Source organism: Rattus norvegicus, chromosome 3, assembly GCF_036323735.1.
Source record: "Rattus norvegicus strain BN/NHsdMcwi chromosome 3, GRCr8, whole genome shotgun sequence".
NCBI lineage: Eukaryota > Metazoa > Chordata > Mammalia > Rodentia > Muridae > Rattus > Rattus norvegicus.
In genome coordinates, this window is record NC_086021.1 from 86,019,650 (window position 1) to 86,047,539 (window position 27,890).

The 27,890-nt window shown below is 40.5% G+C and overlaps 1 protein-coding gene and 1 pseudogene across 3 annotated transcripts in view; both read left to right on the forward strand.

The window, feature by feature from the left end:
- Positions 1-27,890, forward strand: part of Dusp19 (dual specificity phosphatase 19) — a 136,001-nt gene that overhangs the window by 74,361 nt on the left and 33,750 nt on the right. The window lies entirely within an intron of this gene.
- Positions 19,487-19,607, forward strand: LOC120102070 (small nucleolar RNA SNORA17; annotated as a pseudogene).

Sequence of the window (27,890 nt, forward strand, 5' to 3'; positions counted from 1 at the left end):
AAACCAACATACATATGTCCCCTCTAAAGAAAAGGACCTAAGATGGTTTTCTTATAATGGTGGGAAAAATAAACCTTCTGTTTATCCCCACATAGACTTAGAAAAGACATTTGACAAAGGTGTATTAAATCTCTAAAATCAGAAAAAAGAAATTTAGAGTCATAAGCAATCAGTTAACAGAACAGCAATATATATTTTACTGTCATATATTTTTGAAGATAATGAAAATAGTAAACAGCTAACTTTAAAACCCTGAGGAGAGGGAGTCATTTGGCTTAGACCAGCAGTTCTCAGTCTATGGGTTGCAACCCCTTTTGGGATCAAATGACCCTTTCACAGGGGCTGCATATCAGACATTCTGCACATTACACACTTACCTTACAATCCACGACAAAGGTGACATTACAGGTATGAAGTAGGAATGAAGTAATATTATGGTGGGGGTCACCGCCCTCGAGGGACTGTATTACAGGGTTGCAGCATTGGGAAGGTTGAGAACCACTGGCCTAGACAGAAACAGGAGGCAGCATTAACTTCACGGAGAAGGGTGCTGAGTGTTATTATACCAAGGCTGAGGTGAAGGTTCCTTTTGGCCAGAAGGTTGCCACTTTAGATCTTCCATGCCATCCTTCACCTCTGAGAAAAAGCGGCCACCTCTGGGAGACAGGAAAATCACTTTGGCAAGGCTTTATAAATAATAACACTTTAACTTCTGCGGTTGACCCAGAAACTGTGTGGCTGAGGATGACAGTTGCCACAATGCTATTCTGAGCAGTGTGGCTAAATTATACCAGAGTAACAAAGCTTTTGCTTTGCAGAGCAAAGAAAAGCTGCAGGTGAGGTTAAAGTCCTTAAGTCCATGGCATTTTTTTTTCTGGTAAAATCTCAATAAAAGAGAGGCTAGATAGTTGAGTAATCTCGAGGTTTAAGTGACACAGGCAACACTGAAGCCTCTGTACACGCTCCCCACTTGCAATCCTAGACTCTTAACTTCTAAAACGACTACTTAAGGGAATGAGTTTTTAACCATCATGATTTTTGTTTTGCAAAGTGGTGCCATTTTGGAGATTGGCTTTTTTTTTCTTTTCCTTTTTGTAAAACAACTTGTTCACACACACGAAATGCTATTAAAAATGACATTTCAATGTTACACTTTTGGGCAACATCAATAACACATTTGACAGTTTTCTTGACATAACAATTTTAGGTCAGAGGCTAAATATGACTTGCATTTGACTAACGGGGTTATTTCAAAAGCCTTGTCTTGAAATTTAAAAATTCTTTCTTTTGCTTGATGTAGTATGTTACTGAATCTCTTAGTTATAGCTAATGCTTTCATTTAATTTAGCTTTTAGGAATAAAGGAATAGCATTTAAAAATTACAATTTTATATAATACATTTTATTCTTTGAGAATTTCATGCACGCATTCCATGTAGTTTGATCATACTCATCCCTGCGCCCCATTTCCAGCATCTCAAGATCACTCTCACATCTTCCTTGCAACTACACATCTTCTTCTTCCTTTTTAAAAAACACAGAATCCAATTAGTGCTACTGGCAGCAGTTCCCTTTATCAACAATGGACTATATAACAAGACAAATCAGGAGAACAATATTATCTACAACAGTCACATTAAATATCCAAAGAAGGCATCCAACCACAGACGTGAAAAGCAAGACTGCATCAAAAACAAAACAAAACAAAACAAAACAAAACAAACAAACAAACAAAAAAAATCTACAGAGTTCTGAGGTAAGAAATCAGAGATATCAACCTGATAGGAACGTGTACCATCCCTGCAGTCTGGAAGAGCAAATATTGTCAGAATCTTCACACCATCCCATAAACCTGAAGTCTTAGTGTTACAACCAACAAAACTTGAATGGCGTTCCTCATGAAAAGAAACAAATCTGAAAATATCTGCGGATCTATAAAGGCTAAGCATTGCCAAGGTAACCTTGAAATGAAGAACAAATTCAAGAGCATCAAGCCAGTTGATCTCAAATACATCACAAAGCCATGTTGCTCGAAACAACACGGCACTGCTGCAAAAAACAGACAAGAAAGGTCAGTGGAGATTCCAGAAAGAAATTCACAGTTTCAGTCAAGGGAGCTTCAGACAAAGATGTCAAAAATACATAAGGAAAGAACAGTGGCTTCAAAAAAATTACACGGCTGTCATGGTTTGTATATGCTTGGCCCAGGGAGTGGCACTATTAGGAGGTGGAGTAGGTGTGTCACTGTGGGTGTGGGCTTTAAGACCTTCATCCTAGCTGCCTGGAAGGCAGCATACTGCTAGCAGCCTTCAAATGAAGATGTAGAACTCTCAGCAGCTCCTGCACCATGCCTGCCTGGATGCTGCCATGCTCACACCTTGATGATAATGGACTGAACCTCTGAAGCTGTCAGCCAGCACCAATTAAATGTTGTCTTTTTAAGAAGAGTTCTTGTTCATGGTGTCTGTGCACGGCAATAAAAACCCCAACTGAGACAACAACCAATCAAAATGCAGAGTTGTGAGGCTCATTCCCAGTGGATATATAGCCATGAAGCACTCCTACACCTAAGCCTTAGGTTGCAGAAGAGGGGGTGAAAACATTCTAAGGGACAGTGGATCAGAGAATCTGCTGTAATATGGTGTCTCCTAGTAACAATAACATGTACACTCTTGAGGTCTCAGCAACCTGACTGCCTTACATAAGCTGAACAAGGGCAACAGCAACAGACATGGTAATGTTGGGGGAAAGGCCACTAGGTCTCAACCCTACACAAAGAGTACAGGCAACTAAGGAATGCTGAGAGAGGGAGAGAAACAAAGAGACCACATATTTGGAAGACAAGTGGGGTTATATGAGAGGGCTTGAAGGGAGGAAAAGGGAAGGAGGGAATGCTGTAGTTATAATCTCAAAAGAGAAAATAGTTTAAAAGCTCCATTGGGAAAAACAGTTCATTCACATGTAGAAGAGTAAAGCTAGATATTCATCTCTCACCATAGACAAAGACCAAGTGAAAAGCAAATGGTGAAACATAGCAAGTTTCAACTGTCTTTTGAGTGTCCTACTTGCTTTCTACAACCCTGCTTTTGGTGTTCTAGTTCTCTTAGGTTTCCATTTATATTTTACAGGCATTTCTTTCAGTTCCTATATAATCAAGCTGAGGAATTCCTAAATGCATTTTTCTTTTTTGGTAAAAAGTCATTCTTATTGAGGAATCTTTACCCAGTTTAAGTGTTGCCTTTTATATTAGATACACTTTGATGCTGTGTTGACTCCGAACAAGACTGAGAAAGCCAGCTGATCTAAGCATGTGGAAGTGGAGGTTAGCTAAGTTGTGGAAAAAGTTTTCTTTCCTTTATCTTTACACCAGTTGTCTCATCACCGTAGTAGCCTGTGTTTTATGGACATCATTGAGCTGAATGGTGCTAGCTCCTCAGTTCTCTGTCATTAGAGACATCCAAGCAACGAACTGAATTCTTGTTTGGGTCCTCAAGGAAGGATGTGAATATAGATCCAGCCAAGAGGATTTCTAATGATTTTCCTGACTTACATGTGAAAAATACAAGCCTCAGTCTTTCCCATTTCAAAGACGTGAAAGTCATTGAATCCTGCTATCTCCCAAGATGCCATAGAGTTGAACTCTGCAATGGTGCAACCTTCTAATTGCAGGCCAGGTAAGGTGCACATGTGGAAGAATGTCCCCTAACGAATAAAGATTTCAGGGGACCAATCACTGGGCGAGGAGTAGGTGGGACTTCCGCATTGGTTAGCGGAAGAGGGGAGGGAGAAAAAAGGACTTGCTTTTGGAAGGGGGACAGGTGGAGGCCAGAAAATGGAAGTAGGGGAGGCCGCTGGTTCAGGTGGTGGATCCGTTGGGATCTGCTACTGGAGGATTTAACTTAGAATGGCTTACAAATTAGGATGCTAGTTGCTGAGCCCAACGCTTGTGTTACCTGTTGATGCTAAACTAAGTTTGGGTGGTGTTTTTCTTCACGTGGTGACTCAGCTGGGTTCCAGAGAGAAAGGAACGGAGGCAAAGCGTGGGTTTGCGAGAAGTGCACCCCAGCTAGCTGTGTGTGAGTTTGGATGTGTGGGGCTGGTGTGGCAGTGACCCGCCTTGGGAACTAAGCGAGTGGGGTGGAGAGATTTCGGAGCTCCAGTTCAGAGTCTGTGGAGGTAAGAACAGGCCAGGCCTGCCGGTGCCCTGTCGCTTAGTGTGGGATGGTGCCCTTTTTATTATTTCACACAACATGCACACTCTTAGTAAGAGTCAAAAATCAAGTTCTGGGACTACGTGTCATTTAATTCTTCTAATTAAAATTTCCTGTGTTTATAATTTTAGTGTTTGTTGATTTTTCATCTAGAATTATCCTCACAAACTATTCTAGAGAATTGTATTACACTCCCCTATGCTTTCATAGATTCACCGTTTCCTTCCTTCTCAAGCATTTCATAAAATTTTTTTTGGTGGGGAGTCTAAGATAAATTCGATTAACTTTTGGAGGTTTTATGTTTCCTTGAGTTTCCCCCATGTTTTCAGAGTCCTTATCCACATATATGAGAGGACAGTAACCTCTCCCAGTTTTATGCCTGGAGTGGTAGGGAGAATTTTCTGTAGATAGGTCAGAGGATGCGCTACAGTGCTGGGCTGATTCATGGCAGTGGTTCTGGATGGATTGGCAGGGTAGTGTCCATGTGATTTGGTGATTGATAATCATTATCAGTGGTGTTTGCAAACATCTTTGTGGGTCAAACAGATGGTAGTTTGGGAGTCGACATGGTGGTTTTGGTGATGTTTGCTCACCAGGTGAGCTGTTCTTCAGGCCTTGATGAGAGCACACCAAATACGGCAAGGCTACTTGGGACGGCCACGTGGAAGCTATGCAGCAAGTGTGACAGCGCTTGGAGCAATACTTCTGGGGTGCAGCCGCTGGCTACCTGTCGGTGTGGGTGAGCACACAGCCTTTTATTTGTGTGCATAGTCTAAGTAAGGAAGAGGAATACGTAGTGTCTTCGGAGTCGTCAGTCCGTCCTGCCCCCACTCACTATGCCTGTATCTTGTTGAGAAGGTGTTTTCCTGTGATATGATTTTTGTTTTCAAGTGAAGTCTAATTGAAAAAATAATCACGAGCCCCCAAATTTGAACGATTAGTTAAAAAAGTTCCAGCAATTTAAATACTGTTGTATGAATGTTATTAAGTACAGGTGGTATGTGTTTGCTTTTCAAAATTTGCTGTTTATTGCTAATACAAACTGGTTCATTTTCTGTCTGACTGTGAAAATTAGGTATATTGCATTGAGGTGAAACAATTTTCCTATTAGATTTAATGGGCCCCCTCCCCCCTATTAAAAGCTCTTTATTTAACGGCAGGGTTTCCAGGTACTAATGAAGTCATTAATGAAGAAATATCTTTGAGAAAAAAAATCCAAACAAACATTGAGACACATAAGGACTAGCACCACAAATCAAGTCTCCACAATTTTGCTTTTTTTTTTTTTTTTTTCTTGTCTGACATTCATGCGGACTGAGTTCCTTTTCCAGGTGACATTAACCCTTCCACTCCTGTCCTATCTGCCCCTGCCCAAGGGCTTCAGCAAGGGAAACAAATAAGGACCAATAGTGCAGTTTGCTCGCACAATGCTCTCATCCCCAGTTCAGTAGTGTTTCTGAAATAGCTAAGGTTTCAGCACTCTGCTGTTTCTCTGTTTTAAGTTAAACACCTCGTAGCTTTGTTTTCTACTGTGCAATGTGTTTTAAATTAGTCACTCGAATCTATTTCTTTTTATTTTTTAATTATTTTGTTTAATGTCTGTTATATTCCTTTTTTTTTCTTTTTTTTTTGGAGCTGGGGTCCGAACCCAGGGCCTTGCGCTTGCTAGGCAAGCGCTCTACTACTGAGCTAAATCCCCAACCCCGTCTATTATATTTCTTTTATTATTTTGTGTGTATTGGTGTTTTCCCTGTATTTATGCTTGTGCACCATGTATGTGACATGCCCTTGGGGGTCAGGAGAGGGCACTGGATCCCCTGAGACAAACTTACAGATGTTTATATGGGTACTGGGATTGAATCTGTGTTCTCTGGAAGAGCAGTCAGTACTCTTGCCCCAGCACCTTGAAACTATTTTAAAACCCATCTTTAATAATTTAACAAGACCCAAAGTCTTTAGAGAAACCATATGCTTTTTCTCAATTCATTTCTTAGCATTTTATATCTCTTAAGGAACATGGACAAATCAATACTATAAAACACTATATAACTATATAGATATATATTACTTCTAAAACAAAAATATTTATAGCGATGACTATATTTCATGTATATGTACTTTTTGTTTAAAAATGTTTGGAGATTAAATATTATATTTGAAATTCCTATTTCGGGCCTCTGTTATATTCAGCATACCTCTGTATATCTGAATTTCTTTGAGGACTAAATGATGTGGATGAATCTTATTTGTGGATGATGTGGGTTGTTTCTCCAGATATAAAGCTTTCCTTGTATGTTCAACAACATCTTCTTTTGATTACTTTTGAGAGTTGAGGTTAGCTCAAACTGAATGCCACTCTTTCCTCTACCTCCCTGGAAGTTACAGGTGTAGCTTTGTGCAATAAGGAATAGCGTTTTATTAATGAGGACTAGCGGTTATGTGGTGATCATTTATTGTGGTTATTCATCGTGACCCACACTGCAATACTCAAGGAAAGGAGGAGAAAAAGAAAATCAGGTTATTTCATTTAGTCACTCATTTGGTAGGAGCCCACAGTGCAAGTTAATGACTATGGCTTCCTAGCTCAATAGCAGTTTTTGGTTAAATTTCGAGGTATCATTCATTTAACCAAAGTGACTTTAATTAGCAATCATAGTCCACCATGCTATAGAAAATTGGCCTTAAATTAATATTAGAGAGTAACATCATTTACCTTCTACTTTGATAACAATTACACACACACACACACACACACACACGTGCACACGCACACACACACACACTTTATTTACATACTGATATAATAAACATCATTGATATTAAATGATTAAGGCACATTAAAATATGAATGAACCTTATTTGAGCATTTGGTGATTTGTAAATCCAGAGAAAATATTCATTGATTCATATCAGGAATATATGTACCACCAACCAGTCTCAGTCTCATTTATGGGCAGAGTGGATTTACTATAATTCTAAAGGACCTTAGGATCTTTTGACTGGTAGATGAGCACTGACTCCACTTAAAGTCAATTTAATAAGAAAGTCCTTCGAAGGTTTGAATCCAGCCATGGATTTTCCACCTGAGCTACAAACATTATAAGTGGCATTCTTTCTTCATATGAAATGGCTTTGTCTACACTGTGGCTTCATGTGGCCACTACCAATAGTCACAGCCAAATCCCTTGGGTAACTTGTTGCAATGTTTAGACAGGCACAGGCACAGGCACAGGCACAGGCACAGGCACAGGCACAGGCACAGGCACAGGCACAGGCACAGGCACAGGCACAGGCACAGGCACAGGCACAGGCACAGGCACAGGCACAGGCACAGGCACAGGCACAGGCACAGGTACAGGCACAGGCACAGGCACAGGCACAGGCACAGGCACAGGCACAGGCACATGGATATCTTGCCCTTGCACGTCATAGAGTGTTCTCTCTCTCTCTCTCATATAGAATAGAGTTTGTTCAGGGCATAGGGAGGGGAGCTGAGGGAGTAGAGACAGAAAGGCAGATAGATAGATAGATAGATAGATAGATAGATAGATAGATAGATAGATAGATAGAGAATAGAGGAATAGAGGCTGGCCATGAGCACGTGGAGAGAAAGGGGGAAGGGAATGGAGAGAGAGGGGAAACAGGAGGAAGAGGACAGAGCAAGAGCAAGAGAGCAAGAGAGGAGGGGACAAGCAGCCCCTTTTATAGTGAGTCAGGCAGACCTGGATGTTGCCAGGCAACTGTGGGGCAGAGCCTAGACTAAACACCAACATTCCCCCATTTTGGTTTAATTAAAAAAGGAAAAAATTAGAATGAAGTGATGGGGGAGCAGGGATATGGTCGTCATGATCATTAGCTACTTCCTGCTGACTTTGGGGAGATGTGCCTCTAGAAAATCTATGAAAATGGGTATGGGGATGTTGGTCTAGTCTTAAAGACTTTGACTGTTCCCTTGCTGTCCAGGGTCTGTGGAACCATCTGAGGATAGATCAGAAGAAACAGGTCCAGTAGAAGCACCTGTGTCTGTGAGAGAAGCTAGGAGCATCTGGGAGTTGCTTTTCTGGAGCTGTCCTGGAAACTGCATTACCAGTCTGCCTCCCCTTTCTCAGCCTAGAATCTTGCTCTGGATTAGGTTTGGGTTTGAGGGAATGTTGTATCTGGTTTGATCTTCTGTCCAGACCACAAAGTTTTCTATGATAGCACGGAGTTGTTATGTGTTCTGCTCATTCCTTTGTTTACTGGACCAGCACGCTTAATTCCCTTCAAGATTTTCCCCCTTTGTGTCCCTCATTTGGTTAACTTGTATGGAGGCCTAACTTTCAAACTACCATGGCTTTCCACATGCTTTCCTCACTAAGCTTAGTCATTTTAAACTTTGATTTAAATTGAGAAATGAACTATTTTTTTCCACTCAGTTAAGGGGTTGTTACAATGTTATTAATTGGACTAATTTCAACATTGTCATGTCTTTGAGAATAGAGAGACCCAAAGGGAGGGAAAGACACTGAAAAATGACACATTGGATGGGTAGTCAGAGCGCACACATTTATCAGTTGAGTGTGCTGCATTATATATGTGCAGTTCATGGTTCCCCCAAACAATTATAATATTAACATCAAAAATCACTAATCATAAGACACCAGAAAAGATGTAACAGGTGAAGTAAGTAAAAAAATTGCAACTGTTACAAAAATGTGAAATAAAGACATACATTTGGGAAAATGTTGCCAAAAGACTTCCTCAACATAGGGTTGCCACAAACCTTTAATCCCTAAAACAAAACAACAAAACAAAACCAAATGTCCTACACTCCATGTGAGGTAAATACAACGTGGCATAGCAGAACCACACCTATAATTACTCTTCCCATTTCACTCGTTTGCAAACTAAAGTTCAGTGTGGTTATTTACTTGCTCCAGGGAACAATGTTAATGGCAGAGCTGGCTGTCGATATACTTGTCTGATACATTAATTTTTATTTTAATTTTCCATTTATTCTTTGAGAATTGCACGTGTGCATACAATGCATTTTTGATGTTTTTAAACGCACCTTCCCATGTTTCCTTTTTTTGATTATGGAAAAGCAATCTTTTTAAAAGATTTATTTTTGTTTTATGTATATGTGGTGTATGTCTCCTTGTCTGTACGAGTACTACCTATGTGTATGTTCCTATGGAGGCCCGAAAAGGGTGTTGAAACCCCTGTAGCTAAATTACAGATGATTGTGAGCCCCATTTTGAACCAGTGTGGGTCCTGGGGCCTGAATGTGGTCCTCTGAATGAGTAGATATTGCCCCTAAACACTGAGCTACCTCTCCAGTCCCTGAAAAGGAATCTTTAAATCAGCTTTTGATGCAACAAATAATTTTTTTGACTTAACAATATTCTCACTCTATAAGGTATTAGTCTACAATTGCAGCCTGGAAAGGTTTGTCCAAGTTTCCATGGCAGCTTGGATCCATGCTAATTTTCCTGTCCAATCCACATCAACTTCAGAATTGGTCATGCTTCCTTCTTAGAAGCTGAAGAACACGTGGTAAGAAATAAAATGGCTTGCCCAGAGACATGGGATTAGGACTGTCAATTTGTTTTCCTTGCTTCTGAAGACTTTCTTCCATTACAAGAAAATCCTGGAGAGACCCAAGAACTGCTAAAGCTGACACAAGTTCCAGATAATTTAATAGAGCCCATTCAATATGTCTGTTGGGAAATAATAATACACATTACTGTTAACTGAGCTGTTTGTTCTACTAAATATTTTTTCATTATCTGATACATTAATTCTGATACATGATTTACTTAGTCTTTACAACAATCTACACCAATAATTTTATTGCTGTTTTAGAAACATAGACACTTAATGTTATAAATATCAATTTTTCAAGTTATATAACTGATAGAAATAAGTTATAAATCCAAATTTTGTTACTGGAGCTCTACAAGACATATACTGTTACCAGCCTCTTGTGTCCAGCCTTCATGGACCTTCTTGGATACTCCTTGATCAAACTTTTCCTATTGGTGCAGTCCTTTGAAACTTACATAAATAATACATGATTAATACTAGGTTTGTTTTCTCTTAGCAGATCCCAGCTAAATAATGTTTTCCATGGTAGACACTAAACTTGTAAGGTGTCTTTGCTACACAAGTCTTTTTTGTACTTAATCACATCTCGATGGGACCTCTAGTGACTTCTGTATAATTTTCAGATGTGCAGGAGTTCACTCACTGTCTTTGAGGAAGTAAGGGTTTTTAATAGAATATGGTTGGATTCAGGAAATAAAAAAGGCTTGACAAAAGCTTAAGGAGATTCTTTTTAAAATACTGTTGCATTTGTTCAGTTCCGTTAATTGAATCTAAGTAACGATAAGGAAAGCCCTCTAAATGCTTTCTGATTCAGGCAAAGTCAGTGAGGGAAAACTTTTATAACAACCACTGGGAAAGTTAAAGCAAGACAGATGGCTAAAAAAGGAGGACAATCTAAAGCCACTTTTAATTTGACACTGACAATGCTTTAAGTCATGTCTAATAGCTTTTAGTTGCTCACAGGATGGCGAACAAAGTCCTTATCAGAACAGCCCATCTATGCATTGAGTAACCTCTTCACAAATACTCACCATTTTCTGTTTTTTTCTAACACTTTTCTACCCTCTGCATGCAGCTGGATGTTCTTTATGAATGAAAACTCACAATTCAAGCAGTTATACATATTTACTAAATAACTGCTGTGGTCAACTGCGAGAAAGAAATACAGGGCATAGATTGGTAGATCTTGTTTCTTGAACTTGTTCAGTGATGTGAAGGGTCTTCACATTTGGATATAATCCAACTTTTTTCTTCTTCTTTTTTTTTTCTTTTTTTCGGAGCTGCGGACCGAACCCAGGGCCTTGCACTTGCTAGGCAAGCGCTCTACCACTGAGCTAAATCCCCAAACCGGGTATAATCCAACTTATGACTGTCCCTTATTCTTTTTATCCGCAGGTAGGAGCTGGGGAGGTTGGGTAGTGAAGGTAAGTGGACAATTAGGACAAGGGTGTGTCCATGTCTCCTTACTTCTGATAGTATTTTCCTGTGTTTGGCTATTGAAGAGGACACTGGAAATTACTGTCCCTGTCCTAGAAGTACAAGCTAGAGTTATTTACTTCAATGTTCACAGTGGATTTTTTTTTTATTTGTTTGTGCAATATATTACTAGAATAGTTTTTTTTCTTGTTTTTTGTTTTTTTTTAATTTTATTTTTTATTAGATATATTTCTTTATTTACGTTTCTTTTTTTTTTTTTTTATTAACTTGAGTATTTCTTATATACATTTTGAGTGTTATTCCCTTTCCCGGTTTCCGGGCAAACATCCCCCTCCCCCCTCCCCTTCCTTATGGGTGTTCCCCTCCCAACCCTCCCCCCATTGCCGCCCTCCCCCCACCAGTCTAGTTCACTGGGGGTTCAGTCTTAGCAGGACCCAGGGCTTCCCCTTCCACTGGTGCTCTTACTAGGATATTCATTGCTACCTATGAGGTCAGAGTCCAGGGTCAGTCCATGTATAGTCTTTAGGTAGTGGCTTAGTCCCTGGAAGTTCTGGTTGCTTGGCATTGTTGTACATATGGGGTCTCGAGCCCCTTCAAGCTCTTCCAGTTCTTTCTCTGATTCCTTCAACCGGGGTCCTATTCTCAGTTCAGTGGTTTGCTGCTGGCATTCGCCTCTGTATTTGCTGTATTCTGGCTGTGTCTCTCAGGAGCAATCTACATCCGGCTCCTGTCAGTCTGCACTTCTTTGCTTCATCCATCTTGTCTAATTGGGTGGCTGTATATGTATGGGCCACATGTGGGGCAGGCTCTGAATGGGTGTTCCTTCAGTCTCTGTTTTAATCTTTGCCTCTCCCTTCCCTGCCAAGGGTATTCTTTTTCCTCATTTAAAGAAGGAGTGAAGCATTCACATTTTGATCATCGGTCTTGAGTTTCGTTTGTTCTAGGGATCTAGGGTAATTCAAGCATTTGGGCTAATAGCCACTTATCAGTGAGTGCATACCATGTATGTCTTTCTGTGATTGGGTTGGCTCACTCAGGATGATATTTTCCAGTTCCAACCATTTGCCTACGAATTTCATAAACTCGTTGTTTTTGATAGCTGAGTAATATTCCATTGTGTAGATGTACCACATTTTCTGTATCCATTCCTCTGTTGAAGGGCATCTGGGTTCTTTCCAGCTTCTGGCTATTATAAATAAGGCTGCGATGAACATAGTGGAGCACGTGTCTTTTTTATATGTTGGGGCATCTTTTGGGTATATGCCCAAGAGAGGTATGGCTGGATCCTCAGGCAGTTCATTGTCCAATTTTCTGAGGAATTTCCACACTGATTTCCAGAATGGTTGTACCAGTCTGCAATCCCACCAACAATGGAGGAGTGTTCCTCTTTCTCCACATACTTTCAGCATCTGCTGTTGCCAGAGTGTTTGATCTTAGCCATTCTGACTGGTATGAGGTGGAATCTCAGGGTTGTTTTGATTTGCATTTCCCTTATGACTAAAGATGTTGAACATTTCTTTAGGTGTTTCTCAGCCATTCGGCATTCCTCAGCTGTGAATTCTTTCTTTACTCTGAACCCCATTTTTTAATAGGGTTATTTGTCTCCCTGTGGTCTAACTTCTTGAGTTCTTTGTATATTTTGGATATAAGGCCTCTATCTGTTGTAGGATTGGTAAAGATCTTTTCCCAATCTGTTGGTTGCCGTTTTGTCCTAACCACAGTGTCCTTTGCCTTACAGAAGTTTTGCAGTTTTATGAGATCCCATTTGTCGATTCTTGATCTTAGAGCATAAGCCATTGGTGATTTGTTCAGGAAATTTTTTCCAGTGCCCATGTGTTCCAGATGCTTCCATAGTTTTTCTTCTATTAGTTTGAGTGTGTCTGGTTTGATGTGGAGGTCCTTGATCCACTTGGACTTAAGCTTTGTACAGGGTGATAAGCATGGATCGATCTGCATTCTTCTACATGCTGACCTCCAGTTGAACCAGCACCATTTGCTGAAAATGCTATCTTTTTTCCATTTGATGGTTTTGGCTCCTTTGTCAAAAATCAAGTGACCATAGGTGTGTGGGTTCATTTCTGGGTCTTCAATTCTATTCCATTGGTCTATCTTTCTGTCTCTGTACCAATACCATGCAGTTTTTATCACTATTGCTCTGTAATACTGCTTGAGTTCAGGGATAGTGATTCCCCCTGACGTCCTTTTATTGTTGAGGATAGCTTTAGCTATCCTGGGTTTTTTGTTATTCCAGATGAATTTGCAAATTGTTCTGTCTAACTCTTTGAAGAATTGGATTGGTATTTTGATGGGGATTGCATTGAATCTGTAGATTGCTTTTGGTAAAATGGCCATTTTTACTATATTATTCCTGCCAATCCATGAGCATGGGAGATCTTTCCATCTTCTGAGGTCTTCTTCAATTTCTTTCCTCAGTGTCTTGAAGTTCTTATTGTACAGATCTTTTACTTGTTTGGTTAAAGTCACACCGAGGTACTTTATATTATTTGGGTCTATTATGAAGGGTGTCGTTTCCCTAATTTCTTTCTTGGCTTGTTTCTCTTTTGTATAGAGGAAGGCAACTGATTTATTTGAGTTAATTTTATACCCAGCCACTTTGCTGAAGTTGTTTATCAGGTTTAGTAGTTCTCTGGTGGAACTTTTGGGATCACTTAAATATACTATCATATCATCTGCAAATAGTGATATTTTGACCTCTTCTTTTCCGATCTGTATCCCCTTGATCTCCTTTTGTTGTCTGATTGCTCTGGCTAGAACTTCAAGAGCTATATTGAATAAGTAGGGAGAGATTGGGCAGCCTTGTCTAGTCCCTGATTTTAGTGGGATTGCTTCAAGTTTCTCTCCATTTAGTTTAATGTTAGCAACTGGTTTGCTGTATATGGCTTTTACTATGTTTAGGTATGGGCCTTGAATTCCTATTCTTTCCAGGACTTTTATCATGAAGGGGTGTTGAATTTTGTCAAATGCTTTCTCAGCATCTAATGAAATGATCATGTGGTTCTGTTCTTTCAGTTTGTTTATATAATGGATCACGTTGATGGTTTTCCGTATATTAAACCATCCCTGCATGCCTGGGATGAAGCCTACTTGATCATGGTGGATGATTGTTTTGATGTGCTCTTGAATTCGGTTTGCCAGAATTTTATTGAGTATTTTTGCGTCGATATTCATAAGGGAAATTGGTCTGAAGTTCTCCTTCTTTGTTGTGTCTTTGTGTGGTTTAGGTATAAGAGTAATTGTGGCTTCGTAGAAGGTATTCGGTAATGATCCATCTGTTTCAATTTTGTGGAATAGTTTGGATAATATTGGTATGAGGTCTTCTATGAAGGTTTGATAGAATTCTGCACTAAACCTGTCTGGACCTGGGCTCTTTTTGGTTGGGAGACCTTTAATGACTGCTTCTATTTCCTTAGGAGTTATGGGGTTGTTTAACTGGTTTATCTGTTCCTGATTTAACTTCAATACCTGGTATCTGTCTAGGAAATTGTCCATTTCCTGTATATTTTCAAGTTTTGTTGAATATAGGCTTTTATAGTAAGATCTGATGATTTTTTGAATTTCCTCTGAATCTGTAGTTATGTCTCCCTTTTCATTTCTGATTTTGTTAATTTGGACGCACTCTCTGTGTCCTCTCGTTAGTCTGGCTAAGGGTTTATCTATCTTGTTGATTTTCTCAAAGAACCAACTTTTGGTTCTGTTGATTCTTTCTATGGTCCTTTTTGTTTCTACTTGGTTGATTTCAGCTCTGAGTTTGATTATTTCCTGCCTTCTACTCCTCCTGGGTGTATTTGCTTCTTTTTGTTCTAGAGCTTTTAGGTGTGCTGTCAAGCTGCTGACATATGCTCTTTCCTGTTTCTTTCTGCAGGCACTCAGCGCTATGAGTTTTCCTCTTAGCACAGCTTTCATTGTGTCCCATAAGTTTGGGTATGTTGTACCTTCATTTTCATTAAATTCTAAAAAGTTTTTAATTTCTTTCTTTATTTCTTCCTTGACCAGGTTATCATTGAGTAGAGCATTGTTCAATTTCCACGTATATGTGGGCATTCTTCCCTTATTGTTATTGAAGACCAGTTTTAGGCCGTGGTGGTCTGATAGCACGCATGGGATTATTTCTATCTTTCTGTACCTGTTGAGGCCCGTTTTTTGACCAATTATATGGTCAATTTTGGAGAAAGTACCATGAGGAGCTGAGAAGAAGGTATATCCTTTTGCTTTAGGATAGAATGTTCTATAAATATCCGTTAAGTCCATTTGGCTCATGACTTCTCTTAGTCTGTCTACATCTCTGTTTAATTTCTGTTTCCATGATCTGTCCATTGATGAGAGTGGGGTGTTGAAATCTCCCACGATTATTGTGTGAGGTGCAATGTGTGTTTTGAGCTTTAGTAAGGTTTCTTTTACGTATGTAGGTGCCCTTGTATTTGGGGCATAGATATTTAGGATTGAGAGTTCATCTTGGTAGATTTTTCCTTTGATGAATATGAAGTGTCCTTCCTTATCTTTTTTGATGATTTTTAGTTGAAAATTGATTTTATTTGATATTAGAATGGCTACTCCAGCTTGCTTCTTCTGACCATTTGCTTGGAAAGTTGTTTTCCAGCCTTTCACTCTGAGGTAGTGTCTGTCTTTGTCTCTGAGGTGTGTTTCCTGTAGGCAGCAGAATGCAGGGTCCTCGTTGTGTATCCAGTTTGTTAATCTATTTCTTTTTATTGGGGAGTTGAGGCCATTGATGTTGAGAGATATTAAGGAATAGTGATTATTGCTTCCTGTTATATTCATATTTGGATGTGAGGTTATGTTTGTGTGCTTTCATTCTCTTTGTTTTGTTGCCAAGATGATTAGTTTTTTGCTTCTTCTAGGGTATAGCTTGCCTCCTTATGTTGGACTTTACCATTTATTATCCTTTGTAGTGCTGGATTTGTAGAAAGATATTGTGTAAATTTGGTTTTGTCATGGAATATCTTGGTTTCTCCATCTATGTTAATTGAGAGTTTTGCAGGATACAGTAACCTGGGCTGACATTTGTGTTCTCTTAGGGTCTGTATGACATCAGTCCAGGATCTTCTGGCCTTCATAGTTTCTGGCGAAAAGTCTGGTGTGATTCTGATAGGTCTGCCTTTATATGTTACTTGACCTTTTTCCCTTACTGCTTTTAATATTCTTTCTTTATTTTGTGCGTTTGGTGTTTTGACAATTATGTGACAGGAGGTGTTTCTTTTCTGGTCCAATCTATTTGGAGTTCTGTAGGCTTCTTGTATGTCTATGGGTATCTCTTTTTTTAGGTTAGGGAAGTTTTCTTCTATGATTTTGTTGAAGATATTTACTGGTCCTTTGAGCTGGGAGTCTTCACTCTCTTCTATACCTATTATCCTTAGGTTTGATCTTCTCATTGAGTCCTGGATTTCCTGTATGTTTTGGATCAGTAGCTTTTTCCGCTTTACATTATCTTTGACAGTTGAGTCAATGATTTCTATGGAATCTTCTGCTCCTGAGATTCTCTCTTCCATCTCTTGTATTCTGTTGGTGAAGCTTGTATCTACAGCTCCTTGTCTCTTCTTTTGGTTTTCTATATCCTGGGTTGTTTCCATGTGTTCTTTCTTGATTGCTTCTATTTCCATTTTTAATTCCTTCAACTGTTTGATTGTGTTTTCCTGGAATTCTTTCAGGGATTTTTGTGACTCCTCTCTATGGGCTTTTACTTGTTTATTTATGATTTCCTGGAATTCTTTCAGGGATTTTTGCAATTCCTCTCTGTAGGCTTCTACTTGTTCTCTAAGGGAGTTCTTCACGTCTTTCTTGAAGTCCTCCAGCATCATGATCAAATATGATTTTGAAACTAGATCTTGCTTTTCTGGTGTGTTTGGATATTCCATGTTTGTTTTGGTGGGAGAATTGGGCTCTGATGATGCCATGTAGTCTTGGTTTCTGTTGCTTGGGTTCCTGCGCTTGCCTCTCGCCATCAGATTATCTCTAGTGTTACTTTGTTCTGCTATTTCTGACAGCTTATAGACTGTCCTATAAGCCTGTGTGTCAGGAGTGCTGTAGACCTGTTTTCCTCTCTTTCAGTCAGTTATGGGGACAGAGTGTTCTGCTTTCGGGCGTGTCGTTTTTCCTCTCTACAGGTCTTCAGCTGTTCCTGTGGGCCTGTGTCTTGAGTTCACCAGGCAGGTCACTTGCAGCAGAAAAGTTGGTCTTACCTGTGGTCCTGAGGCTCAAGTTCGCTCTCGGGGTGCTGCCCTCGGGCTCTCTGTGGCGGCAGCAACCAGGAAGATCTGCGCCGCCCCTTCCGGGAGCTTCAGTGCATCAGGGTTCCAGATGGCCTTTGGTGTTTTCCTCTGGCGTCCGAGATGTGTGTGCAGAGAGCAGTCTCTTCTGGTTTCCCAGGCTTGTCTGCCTCTCTGAAGGTTTAGCTCTCCCTCCCACGGGATTTGGGTGCAGAGAACTGTTTATCTGGTCTGTTTCCTTCAGGTTCCGGCGGTGTCTCAGGCAGGGGTCCTGCCGCTCCTGGGCCCTCCGCCACGGGAGCCCAGAGGCCTTATACAGTTTCCTCTTGGGCCAGGGATGTGGGCAGGGGTGGGCAGTGTTGGTGGTCTCTTCCGCTCTGCAGCCTCAGGAGTGCCCACCTGACCAGGTGGTTGGGTCTCTCTCTCAGGGGGTCTGGGAGCAGAGAGCTGCTGCAGGCCGGGATCCGCGGGTCCACAGTGGATTTTAATCCTAACTCTAAGCTCGTATGAAGCTTGCTGGGGCTGGGTTTTAGAAGCAGACTAATCTAATACGTGGTGGCTTCTTTCACCAGCTTTTATATTCTTAGCCCCGTTACTGCACTCTTGCAGGGTTTTACACTCTATTTCATGTAGGAGGGCAGCATGCCACAGGCACCTCTATGCCATCCCACTGTTTTCCGCTTTAAATATCCTGGAAACCATCAGAGCAGTTTGTGAGATCTTCTTGCATCTGTTTTATAGCTGCATGGTATTCCATGGTGTGGGCCTTGCAGAACTCACTGCATGATTACTATATGCATGGGAATTATGTAGTTCCGAATATCTTGCACCAGCAAACAATTCTAGGAAGCATATAAGCTTTCTCCACACCCAACCTTTAGAAATTTCTTATGTTCTTATATTATTACATAAGCATACATCCACATGAAATCAGGTGGCCTCTTCATTTGGTGACTGAAACGTGACCATGAAATTATAACGAATTTACACAGCAAAGAGCTGACATTAAAGCCAACAAACTGACATTAGCGATGTTGACATAATGAACGATGGTATTTGTTTGAAATGAAATGATGTTTTATGACAAGAATTTTGGTAACAATGGCTGTGGTGTGAGATCACCCGATAGTTCACATTTCATACCACACACACACACACACACACACACACACACACACACACACACTCACACTCACACCTGTCGCTTTGGTCAGAGAAGATTTTTTTTTTCTGCAGTGAGCGGTGTACCTCCAGAGACTTGTTACCTGGCCAAAATCCTGGAAACAAGCAAGCAGTGAGCCCTAAGTGGGACATCTAGCTCACCCCTGCCAAGGTTCATGGAATGTTGTAGAAGAGATAGCAGGAAAAAAGTAAGACCTGGAAGATGGAATTGAATATTGTGAAGTGTGTCTTCCAGGCACGGCATGGCCATTGACCTCTTAAACTCAAATGGCTACGGCAACCTGCAAGTTTGGGCCCGTCAACATCCTGTGATGCAACAAGGAAGAACTCACAAGGCTACCCCTCACCCTGAACAGCTCTAGGTAATTGTTGCCAAGGCTGAGAAGGGCATTTTCTCCAGAGGTAAGCCTGTGGCAAGGTTCCCATATGATTATAATAACATCTCATTCAAGCTCCTCAAGGAAACACTATGAAACTCATTGGATCACCCCTCCCACCCCTAAAGATATGAAGTTGGGGGCAGGGGACTGGCTGGGAAGATTAAAGGAATGAGCAGGAGAGGGAAGGAACCCATGGGGGTAATGAATGAGTCTAATCAGTACATTATACCACACATGTATGAAAATGTCATGATGAAATTCACTATTATACATAGCTAACATATGTAATAAACGTGTTAAAACTGTGGGGTAAAAGTTAATTATCCATAAAGTGGAATTTACACCTTAACTACATATAATAGAATATTCTTATCTTATAAATTAGCTACATATAGTAAAACAATAGAGGGATAAGTAAACAAGTGCCCAATTTAAGAGGTTAGAAAACCCCTGTCGCTAGAGGCAGTGCAGGTGTGGCTGCTGTACCACATGTGGGTCAGTAGGTGGCAGAGAGAGGCTATGTCTGCTCGTCTGACCTGCCAACATCTGAATGATTAGTAGGCTAACATCACATGAAAAAAGTGAGGCTGAGATAACCACCAGTCCTGTTCCATGCTCGCCCGTACTGGCTTTCCCGGGTGGGGAGCATGCCGGGACCTGCCTGAGACTGCTATCCTGGGCAGGAGTAAGCCCAAGACAGATGACCCTGACAAGGGACCACTCAGGCAGGTGAGGAACAAGCACTAGAGCTGCGTCATGAGGCCCAGACAGGGAGCTAGCCTGAGAAGGGGCTGCAGACCATGCCCAAGATGACCCCAGCCCAGGTGTCTTAATCCACTAGCAGGGCATAGCATTTTGGAGACCACTCTTGAGAGGATCCCAGATATTCAGAGACCTTGGACCCCACCAAAAGGAGCAAATAGGTGGTGGAGAGATGGAAGAGAAAGAGAAACCAAAGGATGTATGTACAATGAAGAGAGGCAGAACTACCCTACTGTAGGCTACAGCCTGATGCAAGCAGCCAGTGATATCACCTGGGACCATGGTATGGTCCTGGCCTGTGCTTGGCCTATGGACATGAGGCCATGTCTGGGTCCATGACCTGGCAGCAGCAGGGGTCTGTTACCACCAAAGGCCAGGCAGACATCTTTGGTCTGGGCTGCCATCTGGGCACTTGTTGATGTATTAGGGCTTTGCAGAACTGCCTCCAACCCTCACCTGGGCATTGTGCGAGTGTTTGCCATGGTGGGTATGAGAGTAGGAGAGCTGACCCTAACCCTAGACAGCCGCAGTACTTGGGAGAGCAGCTCCTGCCCATTTCCAGGGCTTCAGGTGAACTGGTACCAAGGATATGAGCATGGGTGGGCTGGCCTTGCTACTCATCTGCCATGTGGTAGAATGGATGAGAGAGAGATACCTTCCTTCTCCATTGCCCCTCACCACCTGTGGCAGATGGGAGACCTGGCTTTTGGGTCATGAGAGCAGGAAAGCTGTCCCCTCACCGGATGCAGCACTCAGGAGAGCAGGCCCTCCACCTCACTTGGGCACCACAGTGGAGCTGGCTCTGGTGGCAAGATGCAGGCCAGCCAGCTCCGAAGGTGTGAACATGAGAGAGCTCTCCAGGAACTAGTCTGGAGCGTGCCTTGTCTGGGAGTGCCTCTCCTACCCTTGCCCCTTGCCATCTATGACAGGCAGGAGAGCTGGCCCTGAGGTCATGAGACTGGGAGAACTGTCCACGTCCCTCATCATCTGCAGTATTCAGGAGAGGGAACCCTGCACCTTGCCTGGGCAGCAGGTTGCCTGAGCGGCCCTTGGTAGTAGAGAAGGCCCCGAGGGCATGAGAGCTGGAAAGCCAGTGAGCTATCTCAGATACCTCTCAGGTCCAGATCCAGGGCTTTGAATCATTAGTCCACTCCTACATCTACCCCATTGATGCTGGAGTTCATGAAGGGGCTGGTTGTTAAGATCCAAAATTACAGAATCTCCACGACACAGGGCAACAATAGGATATCTGAGAGGGGTCCCAGTGAGGTTCCAGTATTGATAGAGTAGCAGAAGCCAGAAGCCTTGTACCACACCAACAAGTCATTGCAATTGACATTTGCAAGCCAGGAATTATGGACAGAAGGGTATACTGTGGGAGGTACTATGACATACTGCAGCTTCCACAACAGGATTTTTTCTCTCTGTTAGGAGGAAGTTGCAAGGAGGGGAGGGCAGGTATGAGGGGAAGGGGAGATGAGCGGGATTGGGGGGTGTACGGTATGAAATCCACAAAGAACCAATAAAAAGTTAAAAAAATAGTTACAAAAAGGAAGTTAGAAAAAGACAGTGTAGCCAACATAACGAGAAAAGGAGGCCGATGAAGCTATTGCGTTGATGAATTATGTCAAAGGCCACACCACTCTGAATGCAAATTCTAAAAAGATAACATGCAGAGCAATGCAAAGGGCCAAAAGCTGATTGAGTTATAAAGTGAATTATAGACAACCTCTAGCTAGATTGAATAGAGAACCAGTGTGTATTATGATAGGAACAGAACTGGAGCATGACTCCAGATACAGCAGGGTGTAGAATTTGTAGAAGTATATGTTGATGAAGTAAAAATTCAGGATGGACAATTTTCTAGAAAATTAGTTTGTAAAGATATAGTAAGCTTAATTATTATGCCTACATAAAATACAGCTATATATCTATGATCTATATAAGGGCTCTGAAACATTGGCATGGTGATACACACCTTTAATCCAAGTATTTGGGAGGAAGAGGCAGGGAGGTTTCTGTGAGTTCAAGGACAGCCCGGTCTGCATATCTACATAGTGAATTTCAGGACAGCCAGGGATATATAGAGAGACCTTATCTAAAGTAATTGAGTAAGTAGTTAAAAGCCATAGCAACACAACATTAAGATACACCCACACTCATGCAGAACAAGATGATTTTATTCTATGTGACATAGTTGAAGAAAGAATTCAAAATAAGAAAAAAAAAACCCCTTTATTTCAAAGAAAGAGGAAAAAGTTTCAGAAATTAAAAAATTGAAGTTACAGGACACCCCAAAAGTGCCTAGGAAAAAGCAGGGAGTGAATGGAAAAGAAGCCAGGCAGGACATAGCTCCGACTGCATGGCTTCCCGTCAGAGGGAGGGAGACAGAAGCCTCATCCAAAGAGAAGACAGAAAAGACAGGACACTGTCAATCCTCTCTTGCCAAGCCAGGAGCCCACTTGCATCTCAAATTCAGTTGCAAGTTTTGATGAGACATTGATTCCTCAGCAGGTGGGCGAGCAGTTGAGCGACAACTACTTTTGTCATTCTGTTTAACTCAAAAGAGGGTGGGGAGCACATGCCTTTCTGAGTGAGACTGTATTCTTTGAAACCAGCCCTAGACCCGTGGTGAGAGACATCCCTGGGAGGCAGTTGTGGCCCAGTAAGAGGGTCACATGCTGACAAACTGCTGTGGAGATGTCAGGAAGTTTGTCTCAGGCTGGGACAGCCCTGCCAGAACCCAGTATGATCAATGGAAACTAACACGAAGGTTTGGTAACTCTGAGTCAAAGTCCAGAGGATGGATCAATCTCTGATGATGCTTATCTGTTCTTCCGCTGGCATAGATTTCACTGACTTCAAAACCTCAGGATCTCCGGAGACCTGGGGCACTGTAGCTGCCGCTGCAGCAGACAAGTAAATCCCTAGACGGCCTTAAAGCATGAAGGCAGGCTTTCCTTTCCTATTGATCTCAGCGCTGTGGTTCCTTCTACTCCCAGCATATCTTCCTTAGCTGGAACAGGAGCCTTCCCAGCCGACTGAGAAGCTAAATGCAGTCAGCAGAAGTCTCTGGAATGCAAAGAAAAACTGCTAAATGAGGACAGCTCTGCTGGTCGCACTCACTGCCACTGCTCACTCATGGGTGAGTACAGGCTCAGCACCACCCTGAGAGAGTCCAGGGCCCACCGCTTCAGCTGAGCCTTCTCTCCACCAATTTCCTAGGACACAGAAAGAAAAGAAGCAGCTCTAATATTTTTTTGCTCCTTGTTTCCCCCTTTTCTCTTTTTAAAAAAGATAACTTTATCGTATGTTTTTATTTCTTATTTCCTTCTATGCATCTTTTTCATTAGTAAGCAATTTTCTGACTTTTAATTTTTTGTCCCCCATGTTTCCCTCCTCCCTTCTTTCCCTCTATCTATGCTATGTTTCTCACGTTAATTTGAATTTATCCTAGCCATTAAAAAAGAGAACTCTTTAATTTTTCTTTTCTTTCTTACATTTATTTAATTTTGCAATTAAACTTCTTTATTACTGGACGTTTTGTGTGTGTTTCTTTTCTTTTAAATATTTTTTTCTAATTTCTTGTTCTTTTTTTCCTTCTGCCCTAAGTTGTTCTCTGTGTCTTCTTTTCTTTTCTTTTCATTTTCATTTATTTAATCTTGCTTTTCCTTCATTCTCCTGTTGTCTCAGACAGTATGTCCATATATACATGCAAATGATTCTTAATATCATAGAACCTTCTACATTGGCTTTCCTATTTTCTAGTTTATGATCATTGGTGATAGGATGCTTCAATAGACTTTAGCTATATTTTCCTATCTTGAAGTGTTTGCTTTTGTTGCTATTATCCTACTTTGTTTTCTATTTGTGACGTGGTATTAGGATCAAGCCATGACATGCCAATATGATTAACACTCCAAACTGGAAGAGATGTCCAACAGATACACAAATCGTATCACAGAAGCGCAGGAAATATGAAACAGAAAAGAACATGACTCAGTCGAAAGATCACAGCTTCCTTAGCTACTGAATTAAAGGACATTGACATGGGTAAAATGTTGAAGGTTTTCAAAAGTTTACCAGTAAGATTTATCAATGACATCAGAGACAATAGAGGTGATCAAGATGAAACCAGTCTCAGACCTGAAAGGCAAAATTAACTTTGGAGAATAAGCCAGCAAAATGGATGGGAAAATCAGCAAGAAAGAAAAGACTGCCAACAAACTAAGATTTTGGGGATGGGGGATGGTAATCAAAATGTCCAGCCCAATATAAGCCAAAGTGGAAAGTGTCATGATCCAGCAGAACAAAGATGGCAGGAATGGAGGTCAAGTTCAAAAGAGACTATCTTCAAATGTCGATTTAAAAACTGAGCATTACCACAATATCCAAGAACTTGGACATGATCTAGACCAAATATCAAAATCCACAGGACAGAAAAAGTACTTGAGACAAACACTACAGGCATTGAGAATCTATTTAATGAAATTATAGCATATAGCTTCCCAAATCTAGAGAAAACAAGTGGATATTCAAATGCAAGAGGCATTTCAAATCCTACATAGGTATCACTAGAGAAATCCTCCTCATGGCTTATCATAGTCAAGATGTCAAAAGTACAAGACAAGGAAACAATATTAAAAGTTAAAGGGGAAATGCTAACTTGCCTACAAGGACGAATATAACAGAATATTGTCAGATCTCTTTTTAAACCTTCCAAACCAGGAAAGTGTGGAATGATAATTAGTTTCAAACCCTGAACTAAATATCTGTTTGCTATATCCTGCAACTCTTTTAAAATTGATGGTTAAATAAGGACATTTCAAGATACCACAAACCAAGACAGATTGTGATGATCAATTCTTTACTGTGGCAGATGCTTAAGGTAATATGTGAAAGGAGGACAGAGGACAGTGTCAATCATGATAGCAAAGAAGAGAGTAAATTTTATGAAGGGAATGTATGAATGGGGAGCAGTAGGAAGAAATCTGTCATGCCTTTAAACCAACAGCATCCTGATATCAGTAGGTTAGAAATAAAAGGACAAGCAATAATTAGGCAGAAAAACAACCAATAAACATCACAAGACTAGATCTGGTTGTGGCAGAGGGCCGTCTTAAATCCCAGCAGTCATAAGGCAGAGGCAGGTAACCTCTGTGAGTTTAAAACTAGGCTGGCCTACAAATTGAGTTGCAGAACACCCACGGCTACATAGAGAAATTAGTTTCAACCCTTCAGTGCAATCACAAGAATTGTTAAACACTTATTAATAGTAAACTTAAATGTAAATGGCTTGAGGATGCAAAAAAAGAGATGAATACTATTAGCTGACTGGATTTATAAATAAATCCAATTCTGTATTCAAGAAGGATACCTCACTGGTAAAGTCACCTTGATGAGGAATTAAAGAATGAAAGTCAATCTACTATCAAGCAAATGGAAGCCCCATACAAACTGCCATAGTTGTTATAATATCTGATAAACTAGAATTCAAATTAAAATTAGACTGAAGAGGTAGCAATTATAAATATATAAACATTTATATCTATCTTTATCTATCTTTATCTACCCATATCATCTATCATTTGTCTATCATCTATAATGTTAGGGCTCCCAATTTCACAAAACAAATACTTATAGGTATTAAAATCACTCACTCTTACTTTACCAAGACCTATCGGACTTTTAATGTTTATTAATGTTTGTTTTATGAAAATGTTGCAATTAAATTACACATAGACTTAACAGAAACTTGTAGAATACTCCATCCAATGAAAACACAATACATTCTTCTTACCAACCTGTGGGATTGTTGTTACAATAGACCAAGTTCTAGTTCACAAAGCAAGTCATAATAAAAACCAAATATTTGTCAGATCATAGTAAAATAAAGTAAGAAAAAAAAGTAACAAGAGAAACTACAGTAACTACACAAATACCTAGAGACTGGACAATATTCCTTTGAATGATCAATGGGTCATTAAAGAATCAGGAAATACATTTTAAAATTCCCAGACTCAAATGAAAATTAAAGCACAACTAGCCTGGCATGGTGGCACACAACTTTAATCCCAGCACTTGGGAGGCAGGAGTAGACAGATCTTTGTGAGTTTGAAGCCAGCCTGGTCTACAAAGTAAGTCCAGGATAGCTGGGGTTATTACATAGAGAAACCCTGTCTTGAAAAACAGAAACAATCTAGCAGACCTATTGGGACATAGCTAAGAAAGAATTGAAAGAAGATCTTATAACAAGCAAATAATTTAATGATGTGACTCAAGGTGTCAGAAAGTAAAAAAAAACAAACCAAACCTAATGCAAAAGGTGGCAAAAATTAAGGGTCAAGACCAATTAGATGAAGAAAAACAATAATATGTAAAATCAAACAAAAAATTGGTTCTTTGAAATATCATGGCAAGATTGACAAACTGCTAGCCTAGCTAAAAATAAGAGAAGACTCAAAATGATAAAATTGAGACAAAAATGTTACAACAGATGTCAATTGCTATAACCAGATCACAGCATCTCTGCAGACCACCAGAGACCACCAGGAGTTCAGATAGTATGCAAAAGCAGAGTCTTTATTCAAGCTTGAGCTCAGACTCTCCATCAGACCATCTAACCTCTCCAGCACAGTGGAAAGTGTGGAAGGTCCTTAAATGGTACAAGTCTTGTCTATTTATCATGGTAGCAGGGTAAGGGACTTTCCAACTTGGCAGTTATATTATTGGTTTACATTTGTTTGTCCCACTTCTATTGGCTAGTAATGATTTCAGCTTGGTATGAACAATGGTTGCTAGCTCAATTAATCTCCTTTGACATTAAGTACTTTCCCCTTAAGAACTGGTTGGTTCTTACTAGGAGTGGAGTGGCTATATGCCCAGGGGAATTGTGATTGCTACCAGGGTGACATGACTCCTGGAACAAGATGGGGTTTTTCCAGTAGCCAAGTTCATTCAGAGGGCAAGTTAATCATAAAATGGTGTCTGTAATGTTAAGTGGACCCCTTAAGCTGGGCCGTTTATCAATAAAATTCAGAGGACTAGTAAGTTTATTACTTTGAAAACTTTTACTACAAAAAATTGGCAATTTTTAAATAAATGAATAAATTTCCTAGACAAATATGACCTATCAATATCAAGTAAAGATGATATAAACAGCACAAATAGATCTGTATCAAGAATCAAAGTTAAAGCAAAAATTAAATCTATCTAAAATGAAATGCTGAAGAATGGACAGATTCCTAATGAATTCTACCGAATCTTTAAAGAAGAGAGAGGACCAAAACTCTTCGAAATATTCCACAACATAGGAAGGGAAGGAATATATTACTTTGTCAAACCATTACCCAGAATCTAAAACCACCACTACCACCACCACCACCTCCACCACCACCACCACCACCACCACCAACAAGACAACTATGTACTAATTTCCCTGATGAACTGACATAAAGATTCTTGCAAATCATATTAGAGAAGACCATATATCATAACCAAATTGTTTTCACATCAGGTATACAAGACTGGTTTATAATTTGCAAATTAACATAATACAACACATAGACCAAATCGTCATCTAAACGATTCAGAAAAGACTTTTAAGAAACTCCAGCATTCTTTTTATAATAAAAGCCTTAAAGGAACTGTGTGTCTTAGGTTTCCATTGCTGTGAACAGACACCATGACCAAGGCAACTCTTATAAAGGACAACCTTTTATTGGGGCTATGTTACTGGTTCAGTCCATTATCATCACGGCAAGAAGCATGGCAGCATGCAGCCAGGCATGGTGCTAGAGGAGCTAAGAGTTCTACATCTTCAGTCAAAGGCACCCAGGCGCAGACAGTCTCTTGCATTGTGGGTGGAGCTTCAAAGCCCATTCTTGTAATGACACACTTCTTCCCACAAGGCCACATCTACTCCAACAAAGCTACACCTTCTAATAATGCTACTCTTGGGCCAAACATATTCACCACACTGGGAATAAAAGAAACATATATCATATCTTAGTAAAATAAATGATATCCATGACACTGTATACTGAAGGGAGAAAAACTGAAAGCATTTATTTGCTCTAGAAATAGAAGTGG